General features: G+C 39.7%; 1 protein-coding gene and 1 pseudogene across 1 annotated transcript in view; both read left to right on the top strand.

Annotated features, from left to right (window-relative positions):
- LOC134220720 (uncharacterized protein CG43867-like) overlaps positions 1-23,487 on the top strand; it is an 840,013-nt gene that overhangs the window by 79,681 nt on the left and 736,845 nt on the right.
- Positions 3,086-3,884, top strand: LOC134226932 (uncharacterized; annotated as a pseudogene).

A 23,487-nucleotide genomic window follows, 5' to 3' on the forward strand; every position in this document is an offset into this window, starting at 1 on the left:
TCCTTGCTCCAAAATCCAGCCCAAACTCACAAGACTCGAACAAAAAAATCGAACTTTGCGGTACTGGCAAGAGTTGATTAGATTTTGATAACTTTTGCTGCATTAAACTTAGTTTTATGACGGCGGGTGTTGCATGAAGTGGATTGGATTCTCGTTTGAATTTCCTTTTTTTTTTCTCTTCGGCGCTGTACAGTGTTTGTCTTAATGCCCGGTAGAGGAAGTTTTTATGTGCTTCAAAATTTACTCGAACAAAAGTTGCGACGCAACAAAAAATACAATGATTTGTTCCGATCTAATGAAGGTGTCTTTTGGTTTTGCTCGGACAAACAAGATTCAGCTGTCGGTATCACGTTTCTTTTAATTTATATTCCGCTTCGAGCTGGTCTGATGGGAATCTTTCATAATAAATTGCCGGCACTTCCCGTCATTGCGGCTACGCTTGTCATTTCTATCGTTAAGAACTGTCCCAATTCTAGGAATTCACCGGACATCACAAAATGCGATTAGATTTAATCAAATTCCTACATTTCCCCACCGAAATTCATTCTCGCCCACTCAACACAAAAAACTTCGCTTCTGCCGTACCGGGTACAGGTGAACTTTGATTTTGTAAACTTTGTTTTAACCAGTTTGCCTATTTCTAAATATTTTCCCCCCACATTATTTATTCATCTGTTTATTTGGAAGACATAGTCAAGTTTCGGAACACGTTACCCTGCGGAAAAAAAAATACTTTGATTCTGTGTATAGAATCAGTTCATAAAATCTAAACACAACTGTACCACCAAAACGACCCGCAAATTGCCATTAGTCATACGAACAAGAAAAACAACCGAACAAAGTTCGCCCTGCCCTGGAGCGAACATCATCTGTGCCGCCGAGCCTTCTTCGCTTCTTCCAGAAGGCCGCCTGACTGTTCATTTCCATATTCAATCCATTCATCCACTTCAACGAGCGAGCATTCCGAGCGTGTGTACGTGTGTGTGTATGCTAAAACGGTCGTTGACAGAAGCGGCGAACCTCCCTCCGGATCGTTGACGGGCAGATCCCAACCACCCAACCAACCACCAACTGGGTCTGTCGGCTGCGATTCGAAACAAGGAGGAAGGACGGAAACCGATGACGGGGTGATATTACATATTCAGCGCATAAATTGCCAATTGTAAATAGCTTTACTCATACTCGACGGCGACGTCCAACCTCGCAGTCCGCAGTAGAACCAACCGACGACAGTGCTTTCGGATGATTATAGATTCTTACGGCTCGGTCGTCGACGTCTTGCGAGCCTGCTCACAAGAACGGAGCGCAGTAAGCGACGACCTGAGAAATGCTCATAACGTCAGTCAAAGGCGGCAAGTGTGTGTCGGCATGCCATTACTAGATAGTAGGCTGTGGTTTCCAGCAGTGTTGGTATGCCGTTGCAGACGTAGGACGGAGATTCCGACAGGAAAGTCTACTGATATCCTGGGCCCAAGCCTTTCTGCAGTTATTTCGGAAATATCTAACTTCACTGTAAGCAACAAAAACTACGAACGGCACCGATAGTGAACCAACGTGCAAGGAAGCCACTCTACCCATGCACCATCATTCCGGGTTCCAGGCCTTTTTAAACACATGACAATTTTTCGCTCCTGGCATCCTGCAAGCTCCACACCCTCGCGCCGCTGGTCCCGACTTGATAAATAATTTATAAACTAACACGATCCCATGTTAACGAACTATTACAATAAATTTCGCATTTTATGTGAATAAAATGATAATTAATACGCGTTCGCGCATTAGTTCGTCCACCCCACCAGTAGTGTGGAAACCGGTAATGGCACCCAAACATTACTCCCACTCACGTACCTAGCCGGTGCCGTGGGTTGGAGGCCTTCAATATCGCAAAAGGTACACAAGGAATGCGAAAATTGATCAATTTTTGGGTCACTCAGAACAACAGCAGCAACCGACACGGAGACCGGATCGCAGTAGGTCTTTTGAAGGTGTGTCGCCTGCGCTGGGGCTGCCTAAGGTTGCTTTGATGTGTGATTCTTTTCTGCTCTACGATGCGATGGCACGGCGGAGCGAGTGTTCTGTCGGAGGTTATGAGTCCCGCGTGGGACGATTGATGGTGAATGGATGTGGTTAGGCGAGTGTATGCCCCAGAAACGCTTCAAAGACCGTGGCATGGGATCTTGAAGTATGTGAATGAACTGTTTGCTCGTTGAGGTCGGATCAAAAGCTTAATGAAATTTGATGGAGGGCCTATTTGCATACATTTGAGGTGTAAATGTTGGCTGTTTCGATGCCTGTACTGGCTGAGTTTGGATGTGGCGGAGTATTACATAAGTCAATAAATCATGCATAATAAACTAGGGCTCATTTGAATTGCTTTTATGAATTTTTAAGTGGACAACGATTTTTTACTAAACAGATGAAAGATAATGATTAGAATGTCAAGAGCTTGAAATGCATTTTTGATGTATGATAATATCTATTTTTTATGTCTTGCCCATAAGTACTAACGTCTGCAAGAAATGTAAAACTGCAGCTTGTTTCTGAAAAGCCAAGCCGCGGATAAACAGTCGGATCTTCCATTTCATTTTATTACAGCATGTTGCTCTTTGGAAAAAGGTATTTTCGTAACTCAATAATTAAGGAATTCAAGAATTTTGGAATATAGGGATTTAAGAATTAAGAAATTAAGGTATTTGAGAATTTAGGAACTAAAACAAATAGGGAGCAAATCAATTTAGGAATTTGTGAGCTTTTTACTGATTGTGATACTGGATGGGGTCCCTCCGAAGCCATTTTCCGTCCACTTTAAAAGCACCAATGGCGCGATTCTCTTCGCGATGATTCTCCATCACCTTACCTCGACCGTGTCTCTTCCCTGTCTAAGAATCTTCCGATTTTAGCACCTCAGGAGCCAGCGAAAAGTTACAGTTCAGCATAGCTCACTCATGCGGGGTTATTGACTTCGCAGTACTAATCCGAAGTGGCGGGTTGCTCTTGCGATGCCGAATTGCGAAGAGAATTGTCAACTACAATGATGACATACCAGCCGTATACATTGTACAACATATAAATCTAAACACAATGGATAGTGGATTTATGTCGGAAGGAACCAGTACTATTCTTGGAAGAGGTAAAGCAGACGTTTCTCCAATCCATCAGCGTTTCTTCAATTTGGGTGAATCTACACGATGCTGGATTTTCATGGAAATCTATCGAACGACGAGCAATACAGATCCGTAATGACGAAATCATCCGTTTTGTCAAAGAAATGCTATCCATTCCGTGGTACATATACAACCTCGTCTTCCTAGATGAGATTGCATTCGACAACCGGGATATGTTCAGAAATAAGGGATATGGAGTAGTTAAACAGAAAATAATCTATCGTGGAAAGTTTTCTCGCAAATCTCGAGTATCCTTTCTTTGTTTTCTAGGACTGAACGGGAATCTTGAGAGTTTCTGGACAGAGAGAACTTTCAATAGAATGAAATTCTTCGAATGCTGCAAGAAATTTGCTTTGAACAATTCACAAGTACAGGGTTCCACTCTGTTTAGAATATGGATGGAGCAAGAGTTCACTGTGATCCAAACATTATTCGATATTTGCGCTCTATCAGCATCGTTCCGATGTTTCTTCCGCCGTACTGCCCATTTCCAACCCAATAGAGATCGCTTTTGGGCTCATAAAGCGATGCCTAAGAAAATATCACACCGAAAATACAACTATTTTGCGAGATGTTTGTAAAATCATTGATTTATTCAAAATATTTCCGGCAAAAGGTATATTTGAACATTGCGGTTACTACTCGGGGGGTATTTTCTTGCTTGAAAAAGGATTAAGCCAAAATACGAAACATATGGACTTCACTGTAACTCCACACTGATGATATGTATTATAACAAAACCAAAACGTATTTTTATTTAGGCAATGAAACATTGAACAAAATGGTTTTAAACATGGTCAACTTCTTCGCAATCCGTTACTTTTGTTGACAGAACTCGACTTAAATCGGATTCAACAGGCTGAAGCGCTGAATCCATTGTATCTAACACAGTAACACCTCCGACCCTGCTACTCCCTTCGCTTTCATTGCGTTCAGCTTTTTTGTTATGCCTTGGAGAATGGTTAGAGCCAACGAAACTTCCTTCTCAATATCCACGATCTCCCTGGTCCAACCAGTGTTCACAACATTTGCCACAACCATTCCTCGGTGCATTGATGCTGATGCCGATACTGCTGCATTTGTTTCCACTGCCAGTGAGAATACGTATACAAATACCTTCAACATTTTTCCACGCCATAAGCGAAGTAGCCGAGGTGTGATACTACTAATCGGGTACACTTTCTTCTTCACCGATGTCTTCAAAATCAGGCTGCTCTTTCACACTCCATGATGGTACCTCATCGCTGAATTCTTCATTTTCATTTATTTAGTTAACATCTAAACAGATAACACTGAATCAACAATTTGACGCCAACAATCGCTGAATTCTACTTTGCGATTTACCTGGTGCTTGAGATTTTCCCAAATATACTTTAGAACAGCGGTTCTCAACCTGGGGTACATGTACCCCTGGGGGTACCTTCGCTGGCCCTAGGGGGTACCTCGGATAAAAATGTATAATGGCGGACGTATTCCAATTCTACTCGGAGCTTATTGATAAAGTTTTGATGATTGTGATTTCTTCCGTTTGAGAGGCATGTAGGCTTTTTTTCAGAAAATTTCAGTTGCTTCGTTGCAAGAGGTTGAGAAGCATCTTTCTACAGTTAACGGAAGCCGTCGTCAAAGCAGCACGAATGCCTTCTTTATAGATGTTCAGAAGCCTTCTTTCAAAAGGTTCGAAAACTTCCTTTCAAGAGACCTGGAAGCCTCCTTTCAAGAGGCTCGGAAGCCTCCTTTCGAGAGGCTCGGAAGCCTCCTTTCAAGAGGCTCGGAAGCCTCCTTTCAAGAGGCTCGGAAGCCTCCTTCAAGAGGCTCAGGAAGCCTCCTTTCAAGAGGCTCAGAAGCCTCCTTTCAAGAGGCTCAGAAGCCTCCTTTCAAGAGGCTCAGAAGCCTCCTTTCAAGAGGCTCAGAAGCCTCCTTTCAAGAGGCTCAGAAGCCTCCTTTCAAGAGGCTCAGAAGCCTCCTTTCAAGAGGCTCAGAAGCCTCCTTTCAAGAGGCCTCAAGCCTCCTTTCAAGAGGCTCAGCCTCCTTTCAAGAGGCTCAGAAGCCTCCTTTCAAGAGGCTCAGAAGCCTCCTTTCAAGAGGCTCAGAAGCCTCCTTTCAAGAGGCTCAGAAGCCTCCTTTCAAGAGGCTCAGAAGCCTCCTTTCAAGAGGCTCAGAAGCCTCCTTTCAAGAGGCTCAGAAGCCTCCTTTCAAGAGGCTCAGAAGCCTCCTTTCAAGAGGCTCAGGAAGCCTCCTTTCAAGAGGCCTCAAGCCTCCTTTCAAGAGGCTCAGAAGCCTCCTTTCAAGAGGCTCAGAAGCCTCCTTTCAAGAGGCTCAGCGTCTCCTTTCAAGAGGCCTCGAGTCTCCTTTCAAGAGGCTCAGAAGCCTCCTTTCAAGAGGCTCAGAAGCCTCCTTTCAATAGGCCTCAGAAGCCTCATTTCAAGAGGCCTCAGCCTCCTTTCAAGAGGCTCAGGCCTCCTTTCAAGAGGCTCTAGCCTCCTTTCAAGAGGCCTCAGAAGCCTCCTTTCAAGAGGCTCAGAAGCCTCCTTCAAGAGGCCTCAGAAGCCTCCTTTCAAGAGGCTCGGAAGCCTCCTTTCAAGAGGCCCAGAAGCCTCCTTTCAAGAGGCCCAGAAGACTCCTTTCAAGAGGCCCAGAAGCCTCCTTTCAAGAGGCTCGGAAACATCCTTTCAAGAGGCTCGGAAGCCTCCTTTCAAGAGGCTCGGAAGTTTCCTTTCAAGAGGCTCGGAAGCCTCCTTTCAAGAGGCTCGGAAGCCTCCTTTAAATAGGGCAGTAAGCCTTTTTGAAAAAGCTAGGAAGGGTCTTTTTAAGAATTTCGAAAGCCTACTCTCAAGTGAATCGGCCTTCAAGAGGCTTGGTTTCTTCCAAGAGGGTTGAAAGCATACTTTCAAGAGGTTCAGAAGCACCCTTTAAAGATGCAAAGGAAGCCTTCTTTTAAGTAGCTCAAAAGCCACCGTTCAAGTTGCTCGAAAGCCTCTCTACAAAAAGCTCAGAAGCCTTTTATCAAGAGGTGCGGAAGCATATTTTCAAGAGATTCAGAAGCTTTTTTCACGAGGCTCAGAAGCCTCCTTTTAAAAGGAATAGAAGCATTCCTTCAAAATGCTTGGAAAGCTCGTTTCATAAAGCATGAAAGCCTTCTTTCAAGAACCTCGGAAGCCTCCCTTCAAGAAGCTCGGAATTTTTCTTTAAATAGACTCAGAAGCATCCTCACCCAGTGACTCAAAAGCCGCCATTCAAGAGACTCGAAAGCCTCTCTACAAGAGGCTAAGAAGCCTCTCATCAAGAGATGCGGAAACCTACTTTCAAGAGATTCAGAAGCTCCTTTCAAGAGGCTCGGAAGCCTCCCTTGAAAGGGCTCGGAATTATTCTTTCAAGAGTCTTGAAGCCTACTTTTAGGAGGGGGTACCTCAATTTATACAAAAGTTTGAAGGGGTACCTCACAAGAAAAAGGTTGAGAACCGCTGCTTTAGAACATCGTTGGCGGAATCACAGAAAATGTCCTTGGAACAAATTTGGCCTGTCCGGAGTTGGCGTCGAAACAGCTTTCGGCAAAATATTCCTTCAAAGCAAAAGAATTAGCTTCCTGGAGCACCACCTTCAATAAAACTGTTGGTTTCCTGATTGGCCGCATTAATTTGTTTCATTCTGTCGCTGAAATGGAATCAACTACATACATTCATTCCGGATGCGTGGGCCGGATAGATCCCTCTTCCAACGGATCATCCTCAAGGCGTTCTTCATCAATAAATTACATAGATTAACGCTACTTACTGGCCCATGTCGAGAGCAAAGTTGCTTCCACCGGATAAATAAATATTTTGAAAATCCGCAATCAGTTAATTTCACCAATCACACAAAACGAAACAAAACAAAATGTCACTCAATAATAAAAATAATCAAAACACGCTCAAATATGGATGACAAACTACAAATATCATATTACCCATTTTGATGAATAGAATAACAAATAGCAAGGCAAAATGAGTTATTATTCCGTTTTAGATAAAAATATAGAATAGTTAATATCGTAATTCTTTTAGTATCAATAATATATTATTCTTATTTATTTTTCTGTGATTTTTTTTTTTACATTGCTGGCTTATATTTGTTATCTTATAGTGACCCGACTAGAAGCTCATATCAAAATTATATCACAATATGTTATTATGTTATACAAAATTTTTATAACAAAATTTGTTAGAAATTTGGTGCAGGATGTTGTTAAAATATCTAAATTTCTATCAAAAATTACACTACTCGAAACAAAAAACTATCAAATTTTGTTACAATTTTATCATAAAAATAACATATTTTGTTAGAAACTTATAACAGAATCAGATACAAAATACATTGTTTACTGTGCAGTTACAGGTTGTGATAGGTCTCCAGATTGTGATCAACATTTAAAAATATTAGTTTTTTTCTGAACAAGAATATTTTTCAAGAACATGAAACTAAGAACATTACAAATTAGACAACTTTTTCGAATTATATCAGCGTTTGTGATATCTATGGCAGTATACTGTCTGTAGACTTTGCTACATCTATTTTAATTGCCTACTGTTGGGCAATTCGGTATTAAGCATTTTTTAAATCTTATTATGTTAAAATCCTGTTACAACATTTGAAAGATAATGGCTACTAAGAACAAAATTGTATCAAAATAAGTTATAAAGATCACAATATGTTAAAATTGTGTTAAGTTTTAGTTATGCTCTTCTAGTCGGGGAGTGCTGCAATTTCGTAGTGCAGTAAACTTTGCATCTTCAAATCAGAGCTGCGCTCGCAAATTTATTTTTCTCTAAAATATAATATTAGGTTCACTTGCCGTTTCGTTTATCCCCCCTCTGTCTGCTCTGCATTGATCGGAGTGACCAAGATGATATCAAAGGCCCCATTGAGGCAACAGGTATAAAGATTACGCAGATTTCAAACCGATTAGAGTTTCCATTTCCCGCCCATTTTCGTTGTCCCGAGATTTGGGATGAACTTGTTCGTATATCCCGGGTAATCCCGGGATCCTGGGATTTTTCGATGTTTCCTTAGCTTAGCTTAGCTTATACTGACTGTACATATCAATGGTTGCTACTCCGTGATTGATCAGAACTGGTGCAAATTGCACTACGATCCAAGCGAATAGTGGTTGAGGTTTACCATCTATTCTCGAAGTGCACGTTTCAGCAGCTCTCAAATTTAGATCCATAACGGCACTGGCCAAGTCCTTACAGTTAGTTGGAAAAGGGAGGGAAAATTAGTGTGTGGTTATTGTTGCTACTAGAGACCGAGAATACCTCTGCATCTCCACAATTACCACGGGAAGGAGGTTGTGTTAGTTGGATGGGTTAACCAGTAACATAGATCGGAATTCACCATGGAAAGTGATGTGACCTATACAGCTTCTACACAACAGTATTAACATTTCCCTAATTTGTTCAACTGTTTATCCTTCGCGAGAATAAACAATCAATCGCTCAAAAAGAGCGATTGTTCATTTGAATTTCGGATGAGGCGCCCGCGGCATCATTTCTTCAACGCATTTTTCGATGTTTCCTTAGATTTAAAAACTTGATTTAAAAACGATTTTATTCAATGTTCAGGGGTGAAGTTCATGCTTTAGAAAGCTCTAAAACAATATTTGCATTACTGCACCTGCACCCCGATTAAAAATACTCTCAATGAATTAGTGAACTAACCTCGTCCCCTATTCAGTATGATTTGGTTAGGCTGAGGAGTTTTGTCCTCACTGTTGGTCATAAAATACTCGTTTAACTGGGTGTTTTGCATCTTCAAAATAGAAGTTCTGTTGATCATACTAAATTAAACACTTGGTAAATTCGGTGACCTTCTCGAATTCCAATTAATTCCACGATTTAAACGCGATTCTGAATATTTGAAGGTGAACAAAGCTTGAAATAGGTTTTCAAAAACCAACTTGAGAATATTTGTACTTTCAACTGTGGTATACGTTACAGTTAACTCGATAATTATCGATAAATCAACGAGTACTCGATAACGATAACATCAAATCAACGCTCACTTTATCGTCAACGAAACATTATCGTACAACCGTTATCGTTATCGAAGTTGGCGTTAAATTAACGATGATAATTTATCGATTAACAACCCTGGAACAGATTATGGTCCGGGAAGATTTCGGATCTTAATCATAGTGTCGGTGGATTATCTACAGAAACGTAATCGTAGTCCGGGATCCATGCATCGGGCGCATAAGTCTCGTGACATCGTTGGATCATGCATTGGCTGCGAAAGACACGGGTAGCGCCATACAGAATTTAGTGGAAGGTTCGAACTTTCGGTAGCTTGCTAGTTGGTCAGAAGGAGTCCAAGCGAAGCTTTGGTCAGGAGCAGGTCAGCAGCAAAAAAAAATAGGCATAGCATCGGGGTCGGACCACTTATACTTGCGCATGCGCTGGAAAGTTTGTTATACGAACGTCGATTGGAAGGACATGAATTGGATCAAGAATTGTTTTGGAGGCATGAAGCTCAGGAAGACTGACTCAATGTTGAGCGACGCGAGGAGATTAGCAAGGCGAATATCAGCTGAGTACACAACCTCGCTATAGACGGGAGATGGGTAGGAAGCAGGCGCCAAATAGATATAGCTGATCTTGTACTGTAGGTACTTGTCGTTTATTTAATAGAAAGCTGTAGCTGCTGTAAAAAGTATCAGTCAGTAGCCCTGAGTGGTACAGGGGAATCTAATATTTTTTTGTAAAGGTGTTCTATTAACCTTTTGTCTGTGCTCTGGGGTCAATATGACCCCAGGCCACTTTGAGTGGCTGCCATTTTTTCAATTTTCAACCGATTCTCCTAATTTTTGGTAGTTTGGTAAAACTCACCGAGATCTGTCTCCTAGGTGCAAATTCACTTCAAAAATCTTGAAAATATGCGCTACAGTGTACTTTTTTCAAAAAATTTACGTTGTCTGTGCTCTGGGGTCAAATTGACCCCAAATTGAAATTGCTATAACTTTTTTAATACTTGGCCAATTTTGGATTTTTGGGGCTGTTTCGAAAGATAATTTAATCATCTTTTAGGTCGTTACCAAAGATTGACTATTGGTGGGCGGGTACATCGCGGGGAGGGGTTTTCGTAAAAAGGGTACAAAAACAGTGATTCTTCATGCTTATTTTACTTATATCTGAAAATCCTACCCATTTTGAACTGCACCTTTTCAAAAAGGTTATGCAGGAAGGCGTGTGCTTTGATATGAGGCATTGATTAGTTTAGAGCTTGTTCGCCAGGTGGCGGTATATTTGAATTCATTAATTTAGACTACTCAAGTAATTCCGATATATGGAATTTTCCTCATTGTAAATATTCTTATCGCACAAATTTGCAATTTGTAACGATGACGTCTTAAATAAAGTTCGTCTGGTGGGAATGGACTGACATGTGACGGAATAAATAATTAGGAAATTTACAATAGGCGGCGCTAGCTTACTTGCAATATTCTTGCATATATGAAATATTGCTTTAGCTTGAGATCCCTCGTACCTACACTCAAGTTGTATTCGGCAACATTGTTCAGGATGTCTAGCACTACAAAGCGGTGCTCAATATAATGAGTACGTCTTCCAATTTTTGAATTTGTGCGATAAGAATATTTACACTGAGGAGAATTCTATATATCGGAATATCTTAAGTAGTCCAAAATAATGAATTCAAATATACCACCACCTGGCGGCCGAGTTCTAAATTTATCAACGCCTCATGCCAGAGCACATGCCTTCCTGCATAACCTTTTTAAAAAAGGTGCAGTTCAAAATGGAAAGGATTTTCGGATATAAGTAAAATAATCATGAAAAATCACTGGTTTTATACCCTTGTTCACTAAAACTCCTCCCCACGATGTACCCGCCCACCAATAGTCAATCTTTAATAACAACCTGAAAGATGATTAAATTTTCTTTCGAAACAGCCCCATAAATCAAAAATTGGCCAAACATTAAAAAAAGTTAGAGCAATTTCAATTTGGGGTCAATTTGACCCCAGAGCACAGACAACGTAAGTTTTTTTGAGCACAGACAGAAGGTTAACTATCCTCGATATTTTCACCCCATTCAAAACGTAAGCCACGCACAACTGTCATTTTTATTATTTCAGCTTTGCTAAGTCGCAGCATGCGTGGAATAATGAAAATTTCAATTAAGCGGGGATTCTGTTTTGAATAAAGTGCCCTTGAAAACGAGTACGAGTGCTTTCAGTTTTGGATTCCGTGAGGCTTTCTTTTATAGCAGTCCAACTCTAACAAATTCGTCAAATACAACAAAAGAACAATGACGCCAAATACCCGGATGTGAAGCTGAAATTCCCTGATCCCAAATCCTTGGCCCCGTACATCCTTAAACGTTGTAAACTAACCTCGAGTCACCACGAGTACGCCCTCTCTTACTAACTGAAAAATTAAATGATATTGATTGTATATATCACAAAGAACCATGGCTCCGTAAAGTGTTATACACGCCTGAGCCTACCAAATAAACGAACTTGGAAAAAAAGAACAATGCGTGCAAATTTAGAGGTTAGATTTCACAAAATTGGCTACTTACGATAGATGCCAGAGTATCCGGGGCCTTTCTCAGGAGGGCAGGAAGATGCGTTGCTTCATAGCAAGACCATGCTGAAGGTGGCTGGGTTCGATTCCCGATCCGGTCTAGGATATTTTCTGGTTGGAAATTTTCTCGATTTCCCTCATGTTATACGAATGCAAGCCTGGTAACTTGGCTGAGAAACCTCGTAGTTGATACATGTGGAAGTGTTGAATGAATGCTAAGCTGCCCGATTATCAGGCCATCAGGCCGAACGTAGGCCGAATGCGTAGTAAAAGGTGGGAAAAGAGTCACATTCGCCCTTCTTCTTTCCTAATATTGAAAATATGGTTATTCCTTCCTTCTTCCTTTCTCCTTCATCCATCTACCTTCTTCCTTCCCTTTCTTCCTTCTTCCCTATTTCTTTTTCCTTCTCCCTTCTTCCTTCATACTTGTCCCTTCTTCCCTTTTCCTTCTTACTTCTTCCTTCCTTCTTCTTTCTTCCTTCTGCCTTCTTCCTTCTTCTTTCTTCCTTCTTCATTCTTCCTTCTTCCTTCTTCCGTCTTCCTTTGTCCTTCTTCCTTTTTCCTTCTTCATTTCTCCTTGTTCCTTCTTCCTTCTGCTTTCTTTTTTCCTCCCTTTTCCTTCTTCCTTTGTCTTTATTCCTTCTTCCTTCTACCTTCTTCCTTCTTCCTTCTTCCTTCTTCCTACTTCCTTCTTTATATTTCTTCTTCCGTCTTCCTTTTTCCCTCTTCCTTCTGCCTTCTTCTTCCTTCCTTCTTCCTTCTTTCTTCTACCTTCTTCCTTCTTCTTTCTTCTTTTTTGCTTTTTCTTTCATCCTTCTTCCTTGTCTTTTCTTATTTCTTCCTTCTTCTTCCTACTTCCTTCTTTTTTCTTTTTCCCTTTTGCTTCTTTCTTCTTCCTTATTCTTTTTTTCTTTTTCCTTCTTCTTTTTCTTTCTTCGTTCTACATTCTTACTTTTTGCGTTTTCTTTCTTTTTTCTTTATTTCTTGCTTTTTTCCTTATTCCTTCTTCTTTATTTCTTCATACTTTTACATTTCTTTTGTTTCTTCCTTCTTCCTTTTCCCTTATTCCTTACTAATTTTTCTTCTCACTTTTCACTTACTTCTCATTTTTTAATTTAATAATTTATTTAATAACACTCCATAACAACATAAGTAATCTACTAATGATTTTCAAAGTATATGTTGCTACCTATGCACTATCTAATTTTAATAACAATGAACACCATTTTTTTAGCCTATCATTCCCTGGCAATGAATTTAATATGGTTGGCATAACTACATCCGAGTATCTTATTCCTGTAGCTAGATATATGATCATATTTCCTAAGACCGAAAGCATATTGGTGACTGCGTTGAAAGCTTGATTCAATTTGTTCTGTTTTTTTTTGGAAACAAGTCCGAAGAGGACATCACCATAGTCGAATAAAGGAACTATGAGCGACCTAGTCAGTTGAACTCTAATGTGTTGTGGCGTGCAATGTCTCAGCATAGCAATATGATTAAGAATGCTCTATATTCTGCTAAATTGGTTTGAGCTACCCAGTTTAAGTTACAATCCATAATTATTCCAAGATTCTTAACTACGTTTGTGTATTCAACGAAATTATTTCCAACAATTGTCGATGGTGCATTTTGCACATTAGTACGTTTTGTTCTAAATATAATGGATTGGGTTTTTTTTAGCATTACAGGTATACCTCGATTATATGGACTTTTTCGTTGCAAAAAAAGTCCATATAATCGAATTTTTCATATAATCGAAGCAAAAAAAAATCCTCAAAATTTGTGTTACACGATGAAATTTGTCTTAATACAAGAAAAAATATATCCATTTATTGCTGTACAGTGTAATAAGTACGCATGTTTGGGCCTATTTTAGGATAATTCACAAGATGTTGAGTTTTGTACGAACTTGACCAATTTTCAGTAGCTAGCTTGTACACCTCTCTAAGATTACGTTAGTAATGGAGATTTCGCCAAGCTTAGTGTGGCCACTATATTACTTACGGCCACTGGCCACTATATTGCTTACGAATTCTAACTACAGCGCCTTACTGTTTTAACTACCAAGTAAACACAAATTGTTTGAGAAAGCTATATGTTCGCTTCAAAAGCAAAGGACAAAGGAGCGACATTTATCCTTCATCGGTTTGATCACAGCAAATTGAATTCGATGGAGAATTCGCCTATTGAAAATTGGCCGGATCGGATTATAGGCTCAGAAGTTATGGCCAAAATACAATTTTTTATACAATGTAACTTAGAAACAGTCTCTTCTTTCTGACATTTATCTCTAACCGATCTGCTTGTAACAAGTTGCGTTTGGTCGGGATTCTTACAATGAATTTGAATCATCCACCTATCAGTTCCATTTGTCCACCAGTACCAATTGCATCTCCACCTAATAGGTGGAATAATCAAGGTTTAAAAAAAAATGTTGTAAATATTTTCGTATGTTAAAGCAGGATCGTATTTTCCGGCGGGTTTCGGAACATTATAATGTCCTTGGTACATACGATTTTGTATGCTTTTTTTGTTTTTGTTGTTTCTGGAAAACTTTTATTATTGGCGGTCGGATGAACAACTGTACACCGTTTCAAAAATTCAGGGTAATAATGATGGAAAAATCTAATTGAGCATATTATTTATTATATCGCCTTAGTTCAATCCTTTATTACATCGCCTAGTTCAATCCATCATCAACTTCATCATAAAATTGAAATAATTTAATGTCTTGCTTCCGGCACCAATGGTATTAAGCAGCATTCCTCAATCTTCATTCTTCAAGCAGCAATTCATTTGAGAACTGATAACTTGCATTCCAGGTATTCAATTTCCCTACCTACTAATCAGCATCAGTGTAATCAAGCCTTCTACTGAATGAATATAAATATTTTGATATTCAATAACATTTATATGAAAATATAGACTTCTTGTAGATTTTTCAGTTTTATACAGTTCAAATCATAAATAAGTTCGCCAAAAAAAATTATGCCAGGTTTGAAGACCATTTGAAACTTGACGTAAAAATATACTCTTCCAGTCTCCTGAATATTCTTCTTCTTCAACTTCTTTTCATATGGCTCTACCGCCCAACAAAACTTCGTCTGCTTTTTCAACTTCGTAAAACTTACACCGGACCGAAAATCAAAAACTTGCCATCTCCGGATTGGCAATCCTGCCTTTACTCGCAAGGCTAACTGGAGGCATAGTTTCCTAGATATATTGCTGAAAACCAGTCTCAGTTGGTCAAATTTGCTGGATGTCACTCCACCGTATCAAAAGCAGAAAAACGTTGGAAGCAAAGATCTAACAGTTAAATATTGCAATCTTTGCAAAATTGAATATTGCAAAAAATTTGCTCTCATACTGTCAGACTGACCATTCACTTCACTTTTTCATGTAGCAGAGATCACCCAACCAGCGACTGTTAGATTTTCTGTATAAGAACCTATCAAAACTTGTACAAGAACTGGGCTATGCGAAATTGTTAGATGCTTATACAAAATATGTAAGCTCACTAACAAATATTGTAAAAACAATCTTGCAAAATTGTAAGGCATCTTACAATATTTGTATAATATTGTAGCATTTTCGCATATGCCCAGCTCTTATACAGGTTTTGGTAGGTTTTTATACTGGAGTGTAAGAAAATCTAACAATCACCAATTGGCTGTACTCATTATTTTTTTTCCACCTATTTGTAAGGACGTGACTGTTTTAGATTACTGAAATACACAAGTACAATGGAATTTGCAACGTGGAAATGGTTAACCAATTCAGTCAGCCGTTCATATTATTCACTGTGCGCTTTCATATATAACTTCTGAAACATGCCTTACTGACCTTTATTTGCCCCAATGTACCTTAAAAATAGAATCAACGCTAAATATAACGTATAATATTCAAAAGCATTTCGAAACCCCAAAAAAAATTAAGCGAAAAAAAAGTCCATATAATCGAGGTAAAAAGTCCATATAATCGAAGTCCATATAATCGAGGGTCCATATAATCGAGGTAAACCTGTACTTATTTCGCTTTTTATTATTTCTCACTTTCCTCTTTCTTACTTTATCCCATTTATTACTTTTCACTTCTCGTTTCTAATTTCACACTTCACACTGCTTACATCTAATTTCTCACTTCTCACTTCTCATTTAACACTAATTTCTCACTTACTTCACTACTATATCTCACTTCCCACTTTTCTCTGCTCACTTTTCACTTCTCATTTCTCCTCACTACTCACGTCTAATTTTTCACTCCTCACTTTTCACTTCTCATTCCTCACTACTCTAGTTTCTCACTTCTCATTACTCACTTGTCACTTCCGATTTCTCGATTCTCACCACATTTCAGTTCCCACATTCCACTTCTTACTTGTTAATCGGGCTAATGACCATTCAGCCTGAAGACCGTTCGGCCTAATGACCCAGCATCGCTCCGAGGCGACAAAGTGCAATTGTCCAAGTCTTATGTAGTTGAAGACTTCATTTCATTCCCAAAACTCTAGATTTTGTGGTCCGAGGGAAGGTTTTCGGGAAGATAATGCAAGGATGATGCAATCACTCGCCCACTGCAAGCCGAGAACACCTCTGTACTCGCAACGAGTTCATGCGGAATTTCATTGGAATCTGGGAGTTAGGTTCTATGGCAGAAGTTCGTCTTGGTTAAGGTGAAGGTGGGTTGAGTACCAAAACAAAGCTTTGAAAGTATTGGTACAATAAAAACTGTCATATACTGTAGTAGTATTGGTGTCGTATTTATTAAAAAACAAAGAATATTAGTAGGGTGGTTCAAAAACGACCCAGCACCACCACGTTCACTCGATTCCGTCCCATGCTCCGAGTGTCCTCCAAAAACCGATTTGAACAAAAACTGGTTGAGCACACGCCGGTTCAAGTTTATATGAAAACTAGTATGGGAAACTGAACCTTTTATTACGCTGGCTAAAATGCCTCCCCTCCAAACGCTGGCGAAAAGAGAACCCGCATAGCTGAAAGCAACATTCCAGAGACTTCACCGAACGAAAACCGCACCGCAGGAAAGATTCATTGATTTCGTAACGCAAAAATAGCATTTTACTCACCCCCATATCACACTTTTTGTTTGAAGCATCTGCCCCTGGTGCAATAGTGTAGACTAGACTAGACTAGAAGTATCTGCCCCTGGTGCGATAGATATCACTGACAAATTCTGGGTACATATTTTGATGAATTGCACGTTTCACTGATGCCTTCTGAGAAGCCCAAATATCATACTAAAGATTCGCAACCTCAATTAAAATCGACTCCCAACTAGTGGAACGACCATTCAATATGGATTGTCTATGGAGTTGAAGCTCTTAAATATTTCATCCAGTCATATGGTCTCCCCCCTCGCCATCGCCCAATGACGGAGTGCCAGAATCAGAATAATGTTAAATTCAACCTCGCCATATCAACTGTCATACAAACCTGAAACGACCTGTGCACGGTAAGCTTCTATTCAAACCAGCCCAAACCATCGGATGACACCCAAATTATAAATCATATTCGACTGAGCGTGGCAGAGCAAAATTATTTTTTGAACCACCCTAGTTATTAGTTTGCTGCTGCCGGTACCGTTGTTGACATTCGCTCCGCGATCAGTTTTGACGTAGGACTACGTCTGTGTTTTCTATATTGGGGTACACTTTACGATTGCGAAAATCTGGGACCGTCACGAAAATATGATAGACTTTAAACTTTAATATCTAAGCCGTTTCTCGATGGATTTTCAATTTTTTGGACCATTCGATCAAGGATGAGTCAACGCTTCTTTGTATTTATTTGAAAATACTGATTTTTAACTATTTATTATCGATAATTGATCAAAAGTTTAGAAATAGGTAAACTAACCAATCACGTACATGCATCACTAGCACAGACATCAAAAATCAATCACTTGCGGGTTTGGATCTAATCCTCAGTTTGAACAAAATTTTACGCATAGCAGACGCATCAAAGCGATCTTAGCGGAGAGAACACAGTATCACGGAGACGCTATTAACATTTTCAAAGAAAATCCATCGCATTGGTGGTGGTGCTCGATGTGTTGCTGCAGATCATTCAAGCTCAACGATCCAGAATTTCATATGAAGAAAAGGTTGACCATAAAAATAGCACTGTGGCGATTCCGCACCGCCAGTGCCGATGCTGAAAATTTATTACAAATTGTAGTGTCAGTTAGTTGGAAAGGAACATTTGGAAAAGAAAATTGGTTCTTCTCAGGACCAACATTTTATAAAAAGAAAGAGTAGAATAGACTGTTTCGGTGGCATCGGGTTTGGCGTGGTAGCATGGTTGCTGTTAGTGATCCCATCCATAAAAATTTTCTACATCAACGCAAATCATGTCAACAGATGGTTAAGTATATGTCTAATCTATGATAACTGATACTAATTTAACCAAAAACATCATCGGAAACCGACTACTTCTCAAAATGCGTGGCAGGCGATCATTGTCCTATTCTGTTGCAGTTTGGGACAAACGCTTATTGCGAGTTGAGTTTGTCCCAACATTTACAAGAGAGGATAATGTTGTTGTCATTGGCAATGTTGTTATTTTACATTCCTTGATAAAATCCATGAAGACGTCACTTTTGTGAAAACTATCTACCTACAGCAACTACCCATTAGTGAACGTCGCTTGGACAGACAGATGTCAAGAGATCAGAGCCTAAAATATTCATCTTCATGAAGCAACTTCAGTCCGAATTTTGACAAACATCGCATGAATATTCAAAACATAGAATGACATAGTCAGACGACTACTCCACCAACTCATTCATTCGACTGTCACTGAGTGTGTTTACTATGTGCAGAAAAAAAAATTTTTTAGCATTTTTTAAGTTGATGTTTACCGTTGGAAGTGCCTCGCGGATGAAAATCGGATTCAGTCCTGTGTGATAAATCATTTTACTCATTTGAAACGTATTTAGATTTCAGATAATTTATCAATTTGTAAAATGTGCATAAATATTCAATGACTAATATTCAACTGAATATTGATTGTCCAGAGTCGACTATGAACGTGTCTGGAAGTGAACTGACAATTGAAGAAAGGTGGACTTCACCAAAAATGTTCGATTATTTTACACTCTGCAAGAGATAATGTTTGGTAATATGAAGAAACTTCGTCTTGAGTCAAATTTCTGTTGTCATTCCTCGCAACAATACGCATCTTAGATAAACAACATCTCATAACCAAATTCAGAATCTTTCGAGAAAGTTTTATTGGATTCTTAGAATTCATAATTCTCCGAACGGTCCGTTATCTGTGGAAACCCGATCGAAATGGCTCGCGCGCGAAAGCGGCTTTCTTATATCTAATGAAGTAATCCATTAGCCCCTCCCTTCATTAATCGTTATGAGTGCACATTATATTTACACCATATCAGCTCACAAAGGGCGGGGCTTACGGGTTTAATTTATTAAATACAAGAAAGCTGCTGTCTGATGCGCGAGCCATTTTGATCGAGATTCCACAGAAGGCGGTTCGACATTCGATGCAGCGAAGCGGACACAGCAGCACGAAGTGGGTGGCAGTGTGGCAATGCTGCAAATTTGCACAAGCGATTGGATGCAGTTAGTTATTGGAATGGGAATTGGAACAAGAAAATTGGTTCTTCTCAGGACCAACATTTTACGAAAAGGAAGAGTTAATTGCGAAAATGGACTGTTTCGGTGGCATTGGGTTTGGCGTGGTAGCTTGGTTGCTGTTAGTGATCCCATTCATTAAAATTCACTACATCATCTCCCTCCGACGCGCTATCAAATTCGCTATTTACGATTGATCTCATAACCAAATTCAGAATCTTGCGAGAAAATTTAATAGGATTCTTAGAATTTGTCATTCTCCGAACGGTTCCGTTGTCTGCGGAATCCCGATCGAAATGGCTCGCGCGCGCCGAAAAGCAGCTCTCTTATATCTAATTAAGTAATTCCATTAGCCCCGCCCCTTCATTAATCGTTATGAGTGCACATTATATTCACACCCATATCAGTTCACAAAGGGGCGGGGCTAACGGGCTTAATTTATTAAATACAAGAAAGCTGCTGTTCGGCGCGCGCGAGCCATTTTGATCTGGATTCCACAGAGAGCGGTACGACGTTCGATGCAGCGGAGCGGACACAGCAGCACGAAGGAATGGGTGGCAGTGTGGCAATGCTGAAAAATTATTTCACCCTTTGGAGGCTTAGCAAAAAACCATCAAGTGGCGGTCGGACAGTTGCAACGCAAGGTGTCGACAAGCGATTGGATGCAGTTAATTATTGGAGTGGGAATTGGGAAAAGAAAATTGGTTCTTCTCAGGACCAACATTTTATGAAAAGAAAGAGGTAATTGCGAAAATGGACTGTTTCGGTGGCATCGGCGTTTGGCGTGGAAGCTTGGTTTCTGTTAGTGATTGCATCCATTCAAATTTACGGGTTTAATTTATTGAATACAAGAAAGCTGCTTTCCAGCGCTCGACCCATTTTGATCTGGATTCCGCAAAAGGCGGTTTAACCATTTATAAGGCTATACATTATATTGCCACCAACAAATTATATGTTTTTCTGTGTATTAACAAGAGCTCTACTTATTATTTCCCATGTAGTGACTATATTTACTACCTAGTAATAGCCCAGATGAATTCGAGCCATAAAATTGAAAAGTCAATTTGAGAACGGCTTTTACGAACAGATCGTAAGTTTCGAGTGGAAGATGGATTTCAGTTATAATTCGTTGAAAAATGACGTCAAAGATATACTTTTTCCCATTGGTAATAATTATTTTGAATCTCATGTGCTAGATTATAGCGTGATTAGCGTGAAAAATACTTCGCCTTTCTTATATATTTGGGTTTTGGATTTTGACAAAATTGCTTGGGAAAAAGTGCAAAACAAAATGTTTTTCATTTGTGATACATTTTCCAACTAGGACTCTTCGCTAAAAATGTAACGTGCCACCTCAGTGGAAACTATCTACAGCAACCACCCATCGGTGAACGTCGCTCGGACAGACAGATGCTAAGAGATAATGTTTTGTAATATGAAGAAGCTTCGTCTTGAGTAAAATTTCTGTTGTTATTCCTCGCAACAAAACGCATCTTAGATAATCAACATCTCATACCCAATTCAGAATCTTGCGAGAAAATTTCATAGAATTCTTAGAGCTTGCCATTTTCCAAACGGTATGTTGTCTGCGGAATCCCGATCAAAATGACTCGCGCGCGTAGTAGTAGTAAAATTCTTCTTTATTTGAACATTTTATTTAAACATCTTGTTTTGATTTGTTTTGCGTAAAACCTAATTTTTTAAAATCTCATTATTTTTTGCATTTTTTCCCGCTTGCAAGGCAGTGGCAAATAACATTCTCCGACATTGTCTGCGAAATTTCCATCAAAATGGCTCGCGCGCGCCGAAAACCAGCTTTCTTATATCTAATGAAGTAATTCCATTAGCCCCGTCCCTTCATTAATCGTTATGAGTGCACATTTTATTTACACCCATATCAGCACACAAGGGGGAGGGGCTAAGGCCGGTCGCAATGCTGTTGGGTTTTGTATGGCGTGTTTGGAAATCAAACTGAAACTGAAACTACCAGTTTGCAACGCAGAGTTGTAATTTTATTTTTCGAGCACTTTTTGAAACTGATTTACAACTGCTCGACTGGTTTGTTGTAAATATGAGCTGATTTGAAACTGGAATGAAACTGAGTTTCAAATTCATTTAATAGTGTTTGTGTGTGTTAAATAATAGACAAACTCCTTATTGTTCGTATGCGAGGTTAAAACTACCGCGAAAAATGTTAGTTTGTTTTGTTTTGGCTTTTTGGAAAAATAAAACCAAGTTTTATTTTTTTTACAACTGTGCGTTGCGGGCATCAAGTTGTAGTTTTATTTATTTTGACAGCTATAAATTTTATAACATCAAGCAGTATCAAACTGAAACTGCAACTTTAGCATTGGGACCGGCCTAACGGGCTTAATCTATTGAATACAAAAAGCTGCTGTCCGGCGCGCGCGAGCCATTTTGATTCGAGCGGTTTGACATTCGAGTAGCGGAACGGACACAGCAGCACCAAGGAGTGGGTGGCAGTGTGGCAATGCTGAAAATTTATTTCAAATTTTAGAGGCTGAGCGAAAAATCATCAAGTGGCGGTCGGACAGTTGCAACGCAAGGGTTCGACAAGCGATTAGATGCAGTTAGTCATTGGAAAGGCGCATTGGGAAAAGAAAATTGGTTCTTCTCAGGACCCGCATTTTATGGAAAGAAAGAGTTAATTGCGAAAATGGATTGTTTTGGGCGGCATAAGGTTTAGCGTGGTAGCTTGGTTGATGTTAGTGATTCCATGCAATTAATTTGAAATTGCATCATCTCCCTCCGTCGCGCTATCAAATTTGCTAGTTACGATTAAGTTTAGCACTTTAAAGAAAGTTCATATCGGATTGTCGGATCAACCTTCTTTTGTATGCATAAAGACCTTTTTGGAGGACACCATCCTCAAAAAATGGCTGAAATAAAGGAGAAATAAGCAGAATCAGAAGTGGCGTGAAACCAAACGCAAATATATTTATTTGAAACGTTTGGTTTTCGCCCGCGATGTAAGCGTACGTGGCAAAGTAAGGATTGTGATGTCCCCGACTGAAAGCCAGTCGAGTGGCTTCAGCGGCCGATGAGTCATGTTAATTCCACGGTTAGAGACTCAAAGTCCATCCAACTGGGATCAACTATTCAACTTCTTGATTCAGTTGGCCTCCGAGCAGTTTGCTCAATGTTAATAAAACGACACAAATTATTATGGCAAATACCATCAATTTTGAATAGCTACGTAGTCCTACGTCACCTTTGCGTACAACCCGATTGGGCTGCACCTTTGAGTTTTTAATCGTTTTTTCGGGCAAAAATAGCAGTTTATATTAAGTTTTCGGTTTAAACAAGTGACTGATTTCGAAAAGTGATGTTTAATTTGCATTCCATCAACATTTCGGGCTGCTCATATGCGGAGAAGTGAGCAAAAACTTGATTTTTTCAGTGCCCTTTGAGAAGAAGTGAAGTGCAGTGATAAACCCACCAAATCGCGAACGGCTAATAAATTGGCACGAAACTGCTGATTTAGAATATTATTCAAGCCGAAATACATAGGACTCTTTGGATAAACATGTTCATTATCACGGGAAGTGAATAAATATGCTGTGAACAGGTTAGTAATTTGAATATTAAACTTTTGTTCGAAGCTGTTCGATGAATTCGAATGTTGGTGGGAGAGGAGTGCGGGAGGTGTGGGGTTGACCCGTAGAAGTTCCGGTGCCATATTGACTGCCATCGTGGTACTCTTCCAACTATGTCCTTAATGGGTTGCCAATGTGATAGTCATAAAAGGGAGGTGTGTCCTAATTGGATGCCGAAACAAGTTGTTGATTTAGGATAGCAGATGGAAACGGTACGGAAGTCCATTTCCAGTTCTAGCGATTGATAGAACATGAGAAATATATGGAAAGATACAAAATAGGAAGTATGGAACCGGCCTGGGACTGAACCCACGACCTCCTGCGTATGATTTCTTTATTCATTTTTTATTTAAGTCATGCTGACTGATAATAATGCTCACTCATCCTCACGAGCAGAGGATGCTCACTCGCCGAGAAATCATTTTTCGGGAAAGCAAAAAGACCTGTTGAAAGATAACTATTTCTACCTCACTGTCAGTGCCGCGAAAAGTTGATTTGCTCGTTTTCTCA

This window comes from Armigeres subalbatus, chromosome 3 (assembly GCF_024139115.2).
Source record: "Armigeres subalbatus isolate Guangzhou_Male chromosome 3, GZ_Asu_2, whole genome shotgun sequence".
Taxonomy (NCBI): domain Eukaryota; kingdom Metazoa; phylum Arthropoda; class Insecta; order Diptera; family Culicidae; genus Armigeres; species Armigeres subalbatus.